Raw genomic sequence first — 18,142 nt, 5'->3', positions numbered from 1 at the left:
TAACGGCTGCCCACGTCGTACTGTGCTCACCAGGTGAGGGGCTCAGACAACTCCCAGATAACTTTGGAGCACTTCACAGGACCCCCTTTGTGTGTCCTTTGTCTGGCCTTTCTTACCAACACTTCTGTCCGGCTGCCTCGGGCCTCCTCTTGGTAAACTTGGCGCCAGTTTCCCTGACCCTATGTGGTGCCTTCCTAGCGGGTGTAGCGAGGGGCTGCGCCACATAAAATGTCAGAGCCTCCGGTTTCTAGCTGAGGGTCGTTTCCTGCCTCCACTAGTTCGGGGACCGGTCTCCCCCTTTGGCCTGACCCCTCCACGCAGGTGGATTCGGGCGTGCGGTGGCGACTCGCCCGTCCGCACCCCTGGGATCCCTTCATTCCTCGTTCCTGGAGCCTTCTCCGCTCCTCTTCCTTCCTTCTCCCTCTTCCAGGCCTGGGCCTCTGTTACTAGGCCCGCCTCCGGAGCAGAGCTCATGCAGAGCCCCTGCTCCCTGCCACTTCTGCTCAGACTTCTCTGCACTGAACTAAGATGGTGCCCACCTTTTATACTCCCTTCTCAATGCACCCAGGAACTGCTTACTCCCTGCTCCTGCACTACAGGGTTCCCCTTCCTCAGTGTTCCCTCCCCCCACTCCAGCCAGGGACAGGGACTGTCGTGCCCATCTCAGGGGCATATTGGTCGCCCTGCCCCACGGCAATGTGGTGTAATGCATGCAGGTGTCGGGTCCTGATCCACACTCCATCCTTACCTGAGAGTGAGATATCACACCTCTGGGTGAGGTGCAATACGTCTGTAGCAACCGAGCCCTCAGGGTGCTACAGTTCCATTTATCTTCAGCCTAGGTGACGTATTGCGATACAGGGCCGTGATTTTGGCTATAAAAGGGTCCCCTAGACCCCTACCCCAAGCTTTTTAAGAGAATCATATATGGCGTGCCAGGAGACTATATGGAATGCTTTCTCAGCATCCAATGAGAGTATCTAATTACAAATTTTTAACTGCATCTAGCCCAGGAAATACTTTGTGCCTAGTAGCAGTGTCTGCTAGTCAGCGGATTATCCCGGCTGTTAAGCAAGCTACACCACCTGTAGTTTAGACACTTAATTTTTTCAAAGGAAATGCTTCGGGACCATGGGATACTCAGTGAAGAGCATCAGGAGGCACCCCAAGGCATAGGGGCTGGGACTGGCAGTAGGATGCCTTGCGGTGGACAGCCGAGCTCGATCCTTATAAAAGCTTTTTAACTGCAGCAGCTTTAGTGGATGCTACTGGAGCTGGAATTACGCGGCTGCTGGCATGAGACTTGCCCTCCAATAGATCCTTGTAAATGGATTTAAAGTGTATTCATTCAAATTAGAGAGACAATTTAAATTAAAAAGCTTAGAGCTGCCTCCACCACAGGGGGGCTCGCTCGACCCACCAGCGGACAGGCACCAGTATTGGGAGAGGGGGGCTGGCCATCAGGGTTCACCGCGGCTCTGGCACAAACCCGGCGACACGGAGGTGGCACGGGCAGGAGCGGACTGGCCGTGTCGGCTTCTCACTTTTTGGATTTTAGAAGGGCATGACATGCCTATATCTGTGTCTCCCCCTCCTTTTACTCCTCCACCTCTTTTATTTTCGCATGACTATATGTACTTGTCACTTTTCCATGTGTTAGTTGTGTCTTCTGAGCAGTTTGTCAGCTTTTGGACACCTTTGAAGGTGTTTTCTATGTGTTTCTATGTGTTTTTGTTTGCCTGCCATTGGTTTTAACGGTGTTCGAAGGTGTTCGACGAACAGTTCGACGAACAGTTCGGCGAACACACGGGTGTTCGACGAACCGAACCGAACTCGAACACTACGGGGGTGGCTCAACACTAGTAAAGACCTTAGAGTCATTATTACTATTTTGATCATTTATTGTTATGTAAAGTTTATTGTCTTACAGGTAACCTGTCAACATTAGGTTCAGTCAATTATGCGTATTGAGAAATGTTACAATATAGTTTGTCAACTAATGTGTTAAAGATAGGTGTTTTTTTCTCTAAAAAATAATGTTAGCTTTGTTATTAATTAATCTTAATGCCAAAATAGGTCTATTTTCCAAGATTGTAATTTAGAAGTTGCTCATTGCTAACCGCTATCCCATTTTAAAAATAAAAATAAAATGTGTACAAAATTTGTCAAAGCTTGTTGAAAAGACAACAGCTAGTTTAATATGTCAGCAGAATTTACTGAATATCTAAGGGCAGCATACTACAAACATACAGCATAAATGTATTTTGCTATATAGCTAGCTGTAGAAATGATAAAACACATCCTACTCATAGTTATGAGTCTGCTGTGCTTATGGTAGAGCGCTTTGTATAAACGTAGAGAGTGGTAAGAAAAGCTAAATGCATATTTAAGTCTGTTATATTCCTTCATTTGTCCCACAATTTTGGATAATAAAAGCATGAAGTGTATTTAAAATATTCTTATAAGAGAGATCAATAGTATTTAAGTGGGACCATTTAAAAAGTAGAGGCCAAAGTTGGTGCAATGCAGTCCATTCAGAGGGACATAGAAGGACTAGAACAAGAAAATTATCAACTAGAGTGGATCAATCTGCCGAGGATCAACTTTGAGTCAAATTGACTGAAATTTACAGTTCCACGCAAATTCTAAAACTTTGAGATATAATTTGCAACTATTAAAAGTGAGTTACATGTTTGGAAGCCCAGATACTGGATCTAAATGTGCAGCTAGCAACACTAAGCATTGCAAACTTGGAGAGGAGTTTAGAGCTCACTGAGCTTGCACTGGCTGGGGCCAGCAATATGGAGGAGGGTGGAGGTGGGGAAGATCAGGACCCAGAAGTAGGTACCTAGGTAACAGTTAGAAGAACGAGCAGGGGGAAAAGTGCCAGGGAGCCCAGTCCTGATCTGGCACAACTTAGTAAATATGCCTGTTTGGCTGATATTAGGATTAGTGTTGAGCCACCCCCGTAGTGTTCGGGTTCGGTTCGGTTCGTCGAACACCGGGATGTTCGAGGAACTGTTCGTCGAACTGTTCGTCGAACACCTTAGAACACCGTCGAACACCGTTAAAACCAATGGCAGGCAAACAAAAACACATAGAAACACATAGAAAACACCTTCAAAGGTGTCCAAAAGCTGACAAACTGCTCAGAAGACGCTTTCTTTAAAAAAGCCGGCCGGCAATTCAGCAGCGGCATACACCGGTACCCGACAATTTAGACAAGAAGGAATAGAGCCTCACACATATATTAGATAGATAGAAACATGTCAGTCACATATATATGAAGTACAGTGACAGTGTTGCTTACTGTACTTGTCATTTAGTGTAAAGGATTTATTAAAAAATATAATAGTGTTTTCATGCACTGTCTCTTTAAAAAAGCCGGCCGGCAATTCAGCATCTGTACCCGACAATTTATAACAGACAGAATAGAGCTTCACACATAGATTAGATAGATAGAAACATGTCAGTCACATATATATGAAGTACAGTGACAGTGTTGCTTACTGTACTTGTCATTTAGTGTAAAGGATTTATTAAAAAAAATAATAGTGTTTTCATGCACCGTCTCTTTAAGAAAGCCGGCCGGCAATTCAGCATCTGTACCCGACAATTTATAACAGACAGAATAGAGCTTCACACATAGATTAGATAGATAGAAACATGTCAGTCACATATATATGAAGTACAGTGATAGTGTTGGTTACTGTACTTGTCATTTAGTATTAAAATAAAGGATTTATTATTAAAAAAAATTGGCGTGGGGTTCCCCTTAATTTTAGTCTCTAGCGGAGGTTAAGCAGACAGCTGGGGCAGATGTTTGAAGCCTGGGAAGGGGGTAATACCCACGGAGCTTCCCAGGCTACTAATATCAGCCCCCAGCTGAATACCTAGCCTTTACTAGCTATTAAAATGGGGGACCCCCCCCAAAAAATGACGTGGGGTCCCCCCTAATTTAATAGCTAGCAAAGGCTAGGCAGACAGCTGGGGGCTGATATTAATAGCCCAGGAAGGGAGCCATGAATATTGGCCCCCTCCCAGGCTAGAAACACCAGCCGTCAGCCGCCCCAGAAATGGCGCATTCATAGGATGCGCCAATTCTGGCACTTAGCCTCGCTCTTCCACGCTGCCCTGTAGCGGTGGCAGGGGGTAATAGGGCTGGGGTTGATGTCAGCTTATAATGCCAGCTGACATCAAGCCCAGGTTAGTAATGGAGAGGCGTCTATAAGACACCCCCATTACTAACCCCATAGTCAAAGTTAAAAGAAAACACAAACACCCAGAATAAAGTCCTTTAATTGAAATAAAGACACAATCCTTTATTGTTCTAAATTAAACCATACTTACCATCACGCCCATTCCAGCTGAAGCCAACGATCTCCTGCAATAAAAGAAAAATAATAAAGCAACATCATCCTTACCTTTCCATGGTTCCCACGACAGCTTCAGCTCTGCTACATCGAGATGACAGGCTGGACCGCAGCAGAACGCCGCCATCCAGCCTGTCATCCCGCAGACACTGAGAAGCGCAGGCATGCTTGCGCTCTGCAGTGTCTGGCTGTGACGGCATAAAGATGAGACGAGTTCATGTCCAATGAACTCGGCGCACCTCATGCACGTCACTGACAGCGTGGGAAAATTCTCACGCTGAAGCGCTGAGTGCAGGAGAATTCTCCCACGCTGTCAGTGACGTGCATAAGGTGAGCTCATGTCCAATGAACTCAGCTCACCTCCTGCACGTCACTGACAGCGTGGGAGAATTCTCCTGCACTCAGCGCTTCAGCGTGAGAATTCTCCCACGCTGAAGCGCTGAGTGCAGGAGAATTTTCCCACGCTGTCAGTGACGTGCATAAGGTGAGCTCATGTCCAATGAACTCAGCTCACCTCCTGCACGTCACTGACAGCGTGGGAGAATTCTCCTGCACTCAGCGCTTCAGTGTGAGAATTCTCCCACGCTGAAGCGCTGAGTGCAGGAGAATTTTCCCACGCTGTCAGTGACGTGCATGAGGTGAGCCGAGTTCATTGGACATTAACTCGGCTCATCTGGATGCCCTCACAGAGAGACACTGTGGAGCGCAAGCAAGCCTGCGCTTCTCAGTGTCTGCGGGATGACAGGCTGGATGGCAGCGTTCTGCTGCGGTCCAGCCTGTCATCTCGATGTAGCAGAGCTGAAGCTGTCATGGGAACCATGAAAAGGTAAGGATGAGGTTGGTTTATTATTTTTCTTTTATTGCAGGAGATCGTTGGCTTCAGCTGGAATGGGCGTGACGGTAAGTATGGTTTAATTTAGAACAATAAAGAATTGTGTGTTTATTTCAATTAAAGGACTTTTTTTCTGGGTGTTGTGTTTTTTTTAAATACTTTACTAGAAATTCATGGTGGTCATGTCTAATATTGGCGTGACCCCATGAATTTTGGGCTTAGGGCCAGCTGATAATGCCAAGCTGGCCCTAACCCCTTTATTACCCAGTGAGCCACCGCATCAGGGCCCTGGATGTGTTGGGTACAGCGCCAGAAGATGGCGCTTCTATGAACGCGCCATTTTCCGGGGTGGCTGCGGACTGCAATTTGCAGCGGGGGTGGCCCAGAAAGCCCCCAGCTGCCTAGTTGTACCTGGCTGGACACAAAAACAGGGCGAAGCCCCACGTCAATTTTCTTTAAATTATTTCATGAAATAATTAAGAAAAAAAGGGCTTCCCTATATTGTTGTGTCCGGCCAGGTACAAATAGGCAGCTGGTGGTTGGGGGCAGCCCGTTCCTGCCTGCTGCACCTGATTGGACACAAATATAGTGCGAAGCCCCACGTCAATTTTTTTTTAAATATTTCATAAATTTCCTGAAATAATTTAAAAAAATTGAAGTGGGGCTTCGCACTATATTTGTGTCCAGCCAGGTACAGCAGGCAGGAACGGGCTGCCCCCAACCACCAGCTGACTATTTGTACCTGGCCGGACACAACAATATAGGGAAGGCCTTTTTTTCTTAATTATTTCATGAATTTCATGAAATAATTAAAAAAAAAATACGTGGGGCTTCGCCCTATTTTTGTGTCCAGCCAGGTACAACTAGGCAGCTGGGGGCTGGAATCTGCAGCGCAGGGAGGCCCAAGCTTTCTGGCCCCCCCCCCGCTGCAAATTGCAGTCCGCAGCCACCCCGGAAAATGGCGCGTTCATAGAAGCGCCATCTTCTGGCGCTGTACCCAACTCATCCAGGGCCCTGGTGTGGTGGCTCACTGGGTAATAAAGGGGTTAGGGCCAGCTTGGTATTATCAGCTGGCCCCAAGCCCAAAATTCATGGGGTCACGCCAGTATTAGACATGACCGCCATGAATTTCTAGTAAAGTATTCAAAAAAAACACAACACCCAGAACAAAGTCCTTACCTTTCCATGGTTCCCACGACAGCTTCAGCTCTGCTACATCGAGATGACAGGCTGGACCGCAGCAGAACGCTGCCATCCAGCCTGTCATCCTGCAGACACTGAGAAGAGCAGGCATGCTTGCGCTCCTCAGTGTCTCGCTGTGACGGCATCCAGATGAGCCGAGGTCATGTCCAATGAACTCGGCTCACCTCATGCACGTCACTGACAGCGTGGGAAAATTCTCCTGCACTCAGCGCTTCAACGTGAGAAATCTCCCACGCTGTAAGTGACGTGCATGAGGTGAGCCGAGTTCATTGGACATGACCTCGGCTCATCTTTATGCCGTCACAGAGAGACAATGTGGAGCGCAAGCATGCCTGCTCTACTCAGTGTCTGCGGGATGACAGGCTGGATGGCGGCGTTCTGCTGCGGTCCAGCCTGTCATCTCGATGTAGCAGAGCTGAAGCTGTCGTGGGAACCATGGAAAGGTAAGGATGATGTTGCTTTATTATTTTATTTTTATTACAGGAGATCGTTGGCTTCAGCTGGAATGGGCGTGACGGTAAGTCTGGTTTAATTTAGAACAATAAAGAATTGTGTCTTTATTTCAATTAAAGGACTTTATTCTGGGTGTTTGTGTTTTTTTTAAGTTTGACTATGGGGTTAGTAATGGGGGTGTCTTATAGACGCCTCTCCATTACTAACCTGGGCTTGATGTCAGCTGGCATTATAAGCTGACATCAACCCCAGCCCTATTACCCCCTGCCACCGCTACAGGGCAGCGTGGAAGAGCGAGGCTAAGTGCCAGAATTGGCGCATCCTATGAATGCGCCATTTCTGGGGCGGCTGACGGCTGGTGTTTCTAGCCTGGGAGGGGGCCAATATTCATGGCTCCCTTCCTGGGCTATTAATATCAGCCCCCAGCTGTCTGCCTAGCCTTTGCTAGCTATTAAATTAGGGGGGACCCCACGTCATTTTTTTGGGGGGGTCCCCCATTTTAATAGCTAGTAAAGGCTATGTATTCAGCTGGGGGCTGATATTAGTAGCCTGGGAAGCTCCGTGGGTATTACCCCCTTCCCAGGCTTCAAACATCTGCCCCAGCTGTCTGCTTAACCTCCGCTAGAGCCTAAAATTAAGGGGAACCCCACGCCAATTTTTTTAATAATAAATCCTTTATTTTAATACTAAATGACAAGTACAGTAACCAACACTATCACTGTACTTCATATATATGTGACTGACATGTTTCTATCTATCTAATCTATGTGTGAAGCTCTATTCTGTCTGTTATAAATTGTCGGGTACAGATGCTGAATTGCCGGCCGGCTTTCTTAAAGAGACGGTGCATGAAAACACTATTATTTTTTTTAATAAATCCTTTACACTAAATGACAAGTACAGTAAGCAACACTGTCACTGTACTTCATATTTATGTGGCTGACATGTTTATATCTATCTAATCTATGTGTGAAGCTCTATTCTTTCGGTTCTAAATTGTCGGGTACCGGTGTATGCCGCTGCTGAATTGCCTGCTTTTCATGTTTCACTGTTGGCACTGTTCCCATCGATTTGGGCAATCACTGTAATGCCACAAGCACCATGGCTGTGGCATTACAGTGAGTGGCAGACAATCCCTGCATGATTGGTGCTCTAAATAGCACCAGACATGCAGGACACGCTTTTGGTGCACGAACAGTTATCGAACATAACCTCGAACAGCCAAATTTTTTGCAAATCGTTCGGGTTCGTCGAACAACTCGAACACCGCCCAAAACAGCTCGAATTTGAGATTGGCGAACAGTTCTAGTCGAACACCGCTCATCTCTAATTAGGATTGCTAGCCCAGGGCTGGGATCACCTCAGCAGGACGTTGCTCCTAGCAGGAAGGTGACTGCTGTAGGAAGGAGGGAAATAGGAGTTCAGCAAAGTCAAGACAGATGTTGTTGGTAGGGGACTCTATAATTAGGCTGACAGACAGGGTCATCTGCCGCCTAGACCATGAATGCCGAACAGTGTGTTGTCTGCCGGGTGCTCGGGTTCAACACATTGCGGATCAGATAGACTACTGGGTGGGGCTGGGGAAAACCCAGCAGTCATGGTACACATCGGTACTAATGACAAAGGTAGAGTGAGGCGGAAGGTCATTAAATATTATTACAGGGAACTAGGAGAGAAGCTGAAGGCCAGGACCTCCAAGGTGGTGTTTTCAGAAATACTGCTGGTACCACGTGCGTCACTAGAAAGACAGCAGGAGCTTAGGGAGATAAATGAGTGGCTTAGAAATTGGTGTAGGAAGGAAGGGTTTGGGTTCATGGAGAACTGGGCCAACTTTGCTGTCGGCTATAGGCTCTATGGTAGGGACGGGCTGTGCCTCACTGGGGAGGGTACAGCTATTTCGGGGGAAAAAATGGTCAGACGGATGAAGGAGCTTTTAAACTAGGATTTGGGGGGAGGAAGGGTATTCGTGCTAATAATGGGATAGATAGAATAGACAGAGAGTGGGACAGCAGGGGTTATTGAGGATCTGGGGGGGCTGGGATAGGCAAGGAAAGTAGGAAGCTTAGTATGAGTAACAAATGTGCTAATAGTATTAAATGTCTGCTGGCAAATTCAAGAAGTCTCGCTAACAAAATGAATGAACTGGAGACTCTTATGTCGGTCAAGGAATATGATGTGGTGGGTATTACGGAAACCTGGCTGGATGAAAGCCATGACTGGGTGACAAAATATAGCTGAACTGGTAGAGGATGAAAAGCTGCAACAAATTAAAAAGGCAGCAAATAATAATAGAGTCCTTAATATAGGGGATTTTAACTATCAAACATTCAGTGGAACATAGAATCTTCCAGTTGTGCTAAAAGCTGCAAGTTCTTAACCACAGTTCAGAACTGCTATCTCTCTGATCTGGTAGATGAACCAACCAGGGGATGTAATCTGTTGAATCTGGTGCTATCCAATAGACCAGATACAATTTCAGATCTACTGGTCCGGGAGCATTTGGGAAACAGCCACCATAATATGGTAAGTTTCAATGTAATATTTAATAAAACATTTGAAAAAGGAAATGCAAAAACCTGGAACTTTAGGAAAGCTAATTTCAACAAATTAAGGGAAGAGCTTAATCGTGTAGACTGGAACCGTGTCATGGTAATTGGAGATACCGAATGTAAATGGGGCATGTTCAAGGAAATACTACTAGAATCCTGTAGAAAATGTATACCCTCTGGTAATAAAATGTCCAGGAATAAAAAGAAACCATTATGGTTAAATAAGACAGTACAAAGTTTAATAAGAAAAAAACAAAGGGCATTCAAAATCTTTAAGGCCGAGAATATAGAAATAGCATTTCAGGAGTATAAAGACCTAAATAAGAAATGTAGAAAAAAATAAGCTAGCAAAATTTTCTACAGAGCAACAAATTGCCAGATTTGCCAAAAAGAAAAAATCAGATGGTATCGGCCCCTTAAAAGACGATAGTAACAAGATAATTATAGAGGACAAAGAAAAGGCTGAGATATTAAACAGGCACTTTTCATCCATGTTCACCAACAAACTGTCTGTTCCAGGGATCTTTCAACAGGGCAAAATCAAAGTTCACCACCTGATATAACTAGCTTAACACAAAAAGAAGTATGCCTGCGTCTGAGCAAATTTAACCTTGACAAATTCCCCGGCCCAGATGGTATTCATCCACGGATACTGAGGGAATTGAGCTCAGTAATTGACAAACCGCTGTATCTCATTTTCTTAGACCCTCTTGTAACAGGAGTATTGCTACAGGATTGGAGGATAGCAGATGTGGTACTGATATTTAAGAAAGGTAAAAAGGTGGATCCAGGTAACTACAGTCCGGTAAGTTTGACATCCATAGTGTGCAAAGTTTTTGAGGGCATCATAAGAGATGACCTGCAGAGTTATATTGCAGAGAATAATTTAATAAAAGATAATCAGAATGAATTCATGAAAGATAGGTAGTGTCTAACCAACATGTTGGAGTTCTATTAGGAGGTAAGTGCTAATCTGGACTTTGGTAATGCGGCTGATGTGATTTATCTGGACTTTGCAAAGGCATTTGATACTGTACCACATAGCAGATTTATACTGAAGCTACAGAAGCAAGAACCTGGCGGGAACAATATGTACAGTCGGTGGGTAAGGAATTGGCTAAATGATAGGAAACAAAGAGTTGTCATAAATGGTACATTCTCTAAATGGGATATAGTCAGCAGTGGGTGCTGCAGGGATCTGTGCTAGGACCGATTCTTTTTAACCTCTTTAACCGGTACCCGACCGCCCACTGTAGATAAACGTCGGCGCTTGCTGGGCTCTGTGCAGCGCCAACGTTTAAAAACGGTGGGTGGTCTCGCAGCGCTCAGGACTAGTGTTGAGCCACCCCCGTAATGTTCGAGTTCGGTTCGGTTCGTCGAACACCCGTGTGTTCGCCGAACAGTTCGTCGAACTGTTCGTCGAACACCTTCGAACACCGTTAAAACCAATGGCAGGCAAACAAAAACACATAGAAACACATAGAAAACACCTTCAAAGGTGTCCAAAAGCTGACAAACTGCTCAGAAGACACAACTAACACATGGAAAAGTGACAAGTACATATAGTCATGCGAAAAGAAAAGAGGTGGAGGAGTAAAAGGAGGGGGAGACACAGATATAGGCATGTCATGCCCTTCTAAAATCCAAAAAGTGAGAAGCCGAGACGGCCAGTCCGCTCCTGCCCGTGCCACCTCCGTGTCGCCGGGTTTGTGCCAGAGCCGCGGTGAACCCTGACGGCCAGCCCCCCTCTCCCAATACTGGTGCCTGTCCGCTGGTGGGTCGAGAGAGCCCCCCTGTGGTGGAGGCAGCTCTAAGCTTTTTAATTTAAATTGTCCCTCTAATTTGAATGAATACACTTTAAATCCATTTACAAGGATCTATTGGAGGGCAAGTCTCATGCCAGCAGCCGCGTAATTCCAGCTCCAGTAGCGTCCACTAAAGCTGCTGCAGTTAAAAAGCTTTTATAAGGATCGAGCTCGGCTGTCCACTGCAAGGCATCCTAGTGCCAGTCCCAGCCCCTATGCCTTGGGGTGCCTCCTGATGCTCTTCACTAAGTATCCCGTGGTCCCGAAGCATTTCCTTTGAAAAAATTAAGTGTCCAAACTACAGGTGGTGTAGCTTGCTTAACAGCCGGGATAATCCGCTGACTAGCAGACACTGCTACTAGGCACAAAGTATTTCCTGGGCTAGATGCAGTTAAAAATTTGTAAGTAGATACTCTCGTTGGATGCTGAGAAAGCATTCCATAGAGTCTCCTGGCACGCCATATATGATTCTCTTAAAAAGCTTGGGGTAGGGGTCTAGGGGACCCTTTTATAGCCAAAATCACGGCCCTGTATCACAATACGTCACCTAGGCTGAAGATAAATGGAACTGTAGCACCGAGGGCTCGGTTGCTACAGACGTATTGCACCTCACCCAGAGGTGTGATATCTCACTCTCAGATAAGGATGGAGTGTGGATCAGGACCCGACACCTGCATGCATTACACCACATTGCCGTGGGGCAGGGCGACCAATATGCCCCTGAGATGGGCACGACAGTCCCTGTCCCTGGCTGGAGTGGGGGGAGGGAACACTGAGGAAGGGGAACCCTGCAGTGCAGGAGCAGGGAGGAAGCAGTTCCTGGGTGCATTGAGAAGGGAGTATAAAAGGTGGGCACCATCTTAGTTCAGTGCAGACAAGTCTGAGCAGAAGTGGCAGGGAGCAGGGGCTCTGCATGAGCTCTGCTCCGGAGGCGGGCCTAGTAACAGAGGCCCAGGCCTGCAAGAGGGAGAAGGAAGGAAGAGGAGCGGAGAAGGCTCCAGGAACGAGGAATGAAGGGATCCCAGGGGTGCGGACGGGCGAGTCGCCACCGCACGCCCGAATCCACCTGCGTGGAGGGGTCAGGCCAAAGGGGGAGACCGGTCCCCGAACTAGTGGAGGCAGGAAACGACCCTCAGCTAGAAACCGGAGGCTCTGACATTTTATGTGGCGCAGCCCCTTGCTCCACCCGCTAGGAAGGCACCACATAGGGTCAGGGAAACTGGCGCCAAGTTTACCAAGAGGAGGCCTGAGGCAGCCGGACAGAAGTGTTGGTAAGAAAGGCCAGACAAAGGACACACAAAGGGGGTCCTGTGAAGCGCTCCAAAGTTATCTGGGAGTTGTCTGAGCCCCTCACCTGGTGAGCACAGTATGACTTGGGCAGCCGTTACCTGCAGACGTGGTCTGGATAATAAGAACTGTGAGTAAAGGCCCTGAACTGCATCACTGACTCCGTGTCGTTACTGCTGCTGCCCTGCACCATCACCCCCATCCTCCGCATACACTGCCCTGAGGCTATACTCCTCCCGTGGGGAGTTGTGCTACGCTCTGCTGCACCCACAACACCAGCCTTAGCGGTCTGCCCTGTAGCGGCGGTTCACTCTGACCGCAATCCACGGGTGGCGTAGTCGGACATTTAAACATCAAAACCACATAAATAGTTCCGCCACTGGTTTGACCGCCCTGAGCCACGGAACCGGATCGCCGCCACGAAGAATACAACCACCAGCATCCACCAAAAAGGGTCCGGCTCCGGGTGTCCCAAGGCCCAGGGGGTGCGTCAGAACATTTTCATCACCTTTCACAATCACCAATGGGACAAGGCAGGGATGTCCTCTGTCCCCTCTCTTATACATCCTAGTGACGGAGCACCTGCTCTCATCAATTCGCCATAACCCCAATATTAGGTGGATTGAGGTGGGAGGCACCGAGTACAAGTGCTCTCTATTTGCTGATGATGTCCTAGTATATATCACTCAATCACATATATCCATCCCTGCTGTTATGGCTGAAATAGATCACTTTGTTACATGGTAAAATTTTAAAATCAATGCAGCGAAGTCTGAGGCCCTCGATGTCTCCCTCCCTAAATCCATATAGGATTCCATCCAGTCCAACTTTCCCTTTGCCTGGCCCTCACAGGGTATCAAATACTTAGGAATTCCTATTCATAGAGACCTCTCCCATCTATGTTATTTTAATTTTGGGCCCTTTATTGAACAATTCCATACAGACCACGGTTGGCAAGTTAGAACTGTAAGATTCACTACGTGAACCACTGGTGTTTTGTGGAAAAGCACATGTACACCGCGTTCCAAATTATTATGCAAAAAGTGTTTAGGAGTGATAAGGGAAGAATTTGTTTGTTTGTCAGTTAAACTCATTGATGGTGATGTGTGTCAGGGCTCTTTATATCACTGTAAGCAATTGCAGACACCTGTGCTAATTAGTTTGGCAGGTGTGTCCAATAAAGGCAAGACTACTTAAGAAGGCTCTCTCACATTATTAAGCAGCCTACATTTTCTGCCAAAATGGGAAAGAAAAAGGATGTGTCGGCTGCTGAGAAGCAACAAATTGTGGAGTGTTTAGGTCAAGGCATGACTACAATCAACATTGTGCGATGATCAGGATGAAGTGTCTTGGCAATCAAGAAGTATGTAGCTGATTCACAGTACACACGTGTGCGTGCTGATAAGGGCAAATTGAGGACTCTTTCCTACAGGCAATTACGTCAGGTTGAAAGAGCAGCGGCAAAAAAGCCTTGTCATAGCAGCAGACAAGTTTTTGAAGCTGCTTGTGCCTCCAACGTCCCCCGAACAACAAGATGCAGGGTCCTTCAGAGGTTTGCAGCTGTGCATACGCCATCCTGTCGACCTCCTCTATCCACTTCACACAAGCAGAAACGGCTCCAGTGGGCCAAACATTACATGAAGACTGATTTCAAAACTGTTTTGTTCACGGATGAGTGCCGTGCAGGGCTCGATGGTCCAGATGAATGGAGTGGAGGATGGCTGGTTGATGGACACCCCACGCAAACACGGCTACAGCGCCAACAAGGAGGAGGTGGAGTAATGTTTTGGGCTGGAATCATGGGGAGAGAGATTGTCGGCCCCTTTAGGATCCCTGAAGGCGCTAAAGATGAACTCCATAATGTATGTGGATTTTCTCAAACAGCACTTCCTGCCATGGTTCAAGAAGAAGAACCGTGTATTTCACAGCAAGATCATTTTTCTGCATGATAATGCACCATCTCATGCTGCACATAAAACATCTGCATCTCTGGCTGATATGGGCATAAAAGGGGACAAACTTATGGTGTGACCCCCATGCTCCCCTGACCTCTACCCCATTCAGAACCTTTGGAGCATCATTAAAAGGAGTGTCTATGATGGCGGAGGCAGTTCACATCTAAGCAACAGCTCTGGGAGGGTATTCTGTCCTCATGCAAAACAATTGAAGCAGAAACCATCCAAAACCTGACAAATTCAATGGACGAGAGAGTTCAGAAGCTCCTTTCGAACAAGGGGTCCTATGTGAAAATGTAACATCACCTAGAATAAAGTTTTGAGTTGAAAACTGTTTGATTTCAGTTTCTAACAACCTGCTAATGCTTATAATTTCAAAAATGACCATTTTTTTGGTCTTTATTAAAATGAAAAGGTTGATCGAAAAGTTTGGGGGATCTAAGAGTGTGGCAACCCAGTAGTCATGATTACTTCGAATTCTGACAATATGAGGGTCATGCTGCAGGTAGTGCAGCAAGAAGGCACTTATGTGTCTTGCGCATCTCGGAGCCCCAAAATTATTTTCCGGGCTAGATGCAGCTAAAAATTATTTTTAATTTTAAATCTGGTGAAGCTTATTATAGATGGCCTAATAGGATCAGTGCTGCACGGTTGGTAGGGTGATTTTAACCAATCATCAAGCTTTTACTCTCCCCAGGATGACACAGGGGTAGAAAAGTCGTTTCGGATCCATGATTTGTTCATCTTTATGAACGTGAGTCTGTCTACATTATCAGTGGAGAGCTGCGTGCGCTTATCTGTCAGCACACCACCAGCAGCGCTGAACACACGTTCAGACAGAACGCTAGCTGCGGGGCATGACAAGATCTCCAAGGCGTAAGTGGCTAGCTCCGGCCATTTATCCAGATTGGAAGCCCAAAAAGAGCAAGGGTCCAGTGACACAGTCGTGGCTTCAATGTTTACTTGGAGATACTCCTGTACCATCGTCTCTAGGCGTTGACTATGTGTCAGACTTCTTGTCTCCTGTGGCCTTGCAAAGGATGGGCTAAAAAAGTGGTGAAATGATTCCGCAAAATTGATGTTACCAGCAGATACTGTGGTTCTGTTACGGTTTGCGTGCTGAACACTTGACGGTCCCACGGTTGGCAAGTTGGAACTGTGAGATTCACTACGTGCACCACTGGTATTTTGTGGAAAAGCACATGTAAGATTCTGCAACAGTCTCTGCTGATACTCCTGCATGCGTGCATCCCTTTCTATGGCAGGAATAATTTCTGCAAATTTACTTTTGTACCGGGGATCTAACAATGTGGCAACCCAGTAGTCAGGATTATTTCTAATTCTCACAATTCGAGGGTCATGTTGCAGGTAGTGCAGCAAGAAGGCACTCATGTGTGTTGCGCATCCAGGAGCACCAAGTCCCTGTTGTGTTGGTGGCGAGGTAACAATCATGCTTCCTTCCTCTGTCCTCTCCCCCCAACCTCGCACAACAGAAATGTGATCAAGGTCTCCCTCATCTGATGAGTCTTCCATCAGTTCGTCCTCCACTTCTTCCTGGGCTCCTGCACCTTCCTCACTAGTTTGGCTGCTACCATGCGCCCTGGTTAAACCATCTCCCCCACCCTCACATGCCTGCCGCCTTGGTGCTGCCGACCGTCTGGACCTTGCAGATGTTAGCCCTTCCGCATACAACTCCTCCTCCTCTACTTCCTCCACCTCCTCTTGTGCCACCACCTGACTCCGAATTCTGTTTAACATGTGCTCCAGCATGTAATTCACCGGAATAGTCATGCTGATAATGGCATCGTCAGCACTAAACATCTTCGTCGCCATTTCAAAACTGTGCAGAAGGGTGCATAGGTCCCTGATCTGAGACCACTCCTCCAGCGTGATTTGCCCCACCTCTGAATCTCGTTGGCCCAGGCTATACGTCAGAACGTATTGCACCAGGGCTTGTCGGTGCTGCCACAGTCGCTGCAACATGTGCAGAGTTGAATTCCATCGGGTAGGCACATCGCATTTTAGCCGGTGAAGTGGCAGGCCCAACGACTTCTGTAGAGATGTAAGTCGCTGAGCTGCGGGATGCGAACGGCGGAAGTGAGCACACAGCGACCGTGCCCTCTGCAGAAGGCCATCTAGTCTGGGATAGTGGGCTAAAAATTGCTGGACAACCAGGTTCAACACGTGAGCCATACAAGGCACGTGTGTGACATTGCCCCGGCGAAGGGCCGCACCCAGGTTTGCAGCATTGTCGCACACGGCCTTCCCTGGTTTCAGGTCCAGTGGAGACAACCATTCATGAAATTGGTTCTCCAGAGCTGACCACAACTCCTCAGCTGTGTGACTCACATTTCCCAGACATTTCAATGTAAAAACCGCCTGATGACGTTGAGCCCTACTGCCAGCATAGTAAGGAGGTGTGCAGGATCCCTTCTGCGCAGTTAGAAAGCTTGTGGCATGACCAGACAGGCTTTGGGTGCAGGTGGAAGACCGAGAGGAGGTTGAGGAGGCAGAAGCAGTGGAGGAAAAATGACATAAAGAGGATTGACGCACAACTCGTGGGGACGGCAAGACTTGGACAGCAGCCCCTTGTCCTGCTGTCACCATAGTTACCCAGTGCCCAGTCAGCGACATGTAACGCCCCTGTCCATGCCTACTCGTCCAAGTGTCTGTGGTGAAATGCACCCTGTCACACACAGAGTTTCTCAAAGAAGCGGTGATGTTGTGTGCGACATGCTGGTGGAGCGCAGGCACACCTTTCTTTGAGAAGTAGTGCCGACTGGGCATCTGGTACTGGGGCACTGCGACGGACATAAGGTCTCGAAAATCCTCTGTGTCCACCAGGCGGAAAGGCAGCATTTCTGTAGCCAAGAGCTTGCAGATGGTGAAATTCAACCTCTTAGCTTTCTCATGGCTATGAGGAAATGGTCTTTTACTTGTCCACATCTGAGGGACCGAGGGCTGGCTATTGTGCTTAGACGGGGTTGATAAGGGTGTCCCCGGCAAACTGCCGGTCTGTGAGGAAGATGCAGGCGGACATGTTAGGTTGCCTTGATCCAAAGGTGGTGCTATCGATGTCGGACAGCGCTCAAGACCAGCTGGTGTTACCACCTCCAAAGAAAATGATGACCTGCCAATCACGCTGGCTGTTGCGGGTAAAGAGGTGGCAGGTCTGCGCCCCAAAACAGGTGTGACTGCTGTCCCCCCAGTCACAGAGGATGAAGAGGCCGCGGATGCACAAGATATGGCAGACGGTGGTTGGCCCGGCCGGCTAGACCGCATTGTAGCACACTGAGCTTCCCACTGCAACTTATGCTTCATGTCCATGTGCCGGTTCATGCATGAAGTACTCAAACTATGTATTTTTTGGCCTCTACTTAGCTTTTGCTGACAAATGTTACAGATAACACGAGTTGGGTCATCTTTATCGATCTGAAAAAATGCCCAGGCTATGCAAGGCTTAGCACCCATGCGACCTGAAGAGCCACCACGACTTGTGGTGAGAGGCAGAGTTGTGTTTGAGGATGCAGTTGTTGACGTGCTTCCAGTACTACGTCTCTGTCCAGGAAGGCGCAACCTGACCTCGTCGTCACTAGCATCTTCCTCCACCTCCTCTGCTGACCTCATCTCTTGGCTGACTGTGGGTTGACAGTAAGTGGGATCTCCAACCTCATCATCATCACCC

The sequence above is a fragment of the Phyllobates terribilis genome, unplaced genomic scaffold, assembly GCF_046119375.1.
Source record: "Phyllobates terribilis strain yellow unplaced genomic scaffold, ASM4611937v1 Scaffold_1__5_contigs__length_1240528914, whole genome shotgun sequence".
Classification (NCBI taxonomy): Eukaryota; Metazoa; Chordata; class Amphibia; order Anura; family Dendrobatidae; genus Phyllobates; species Phyllobates terribilis.
The sequence above is the reverse complement of the archived record's forward strand: the minus strand, read 5'-3'. Positions refer to the sequence as shown.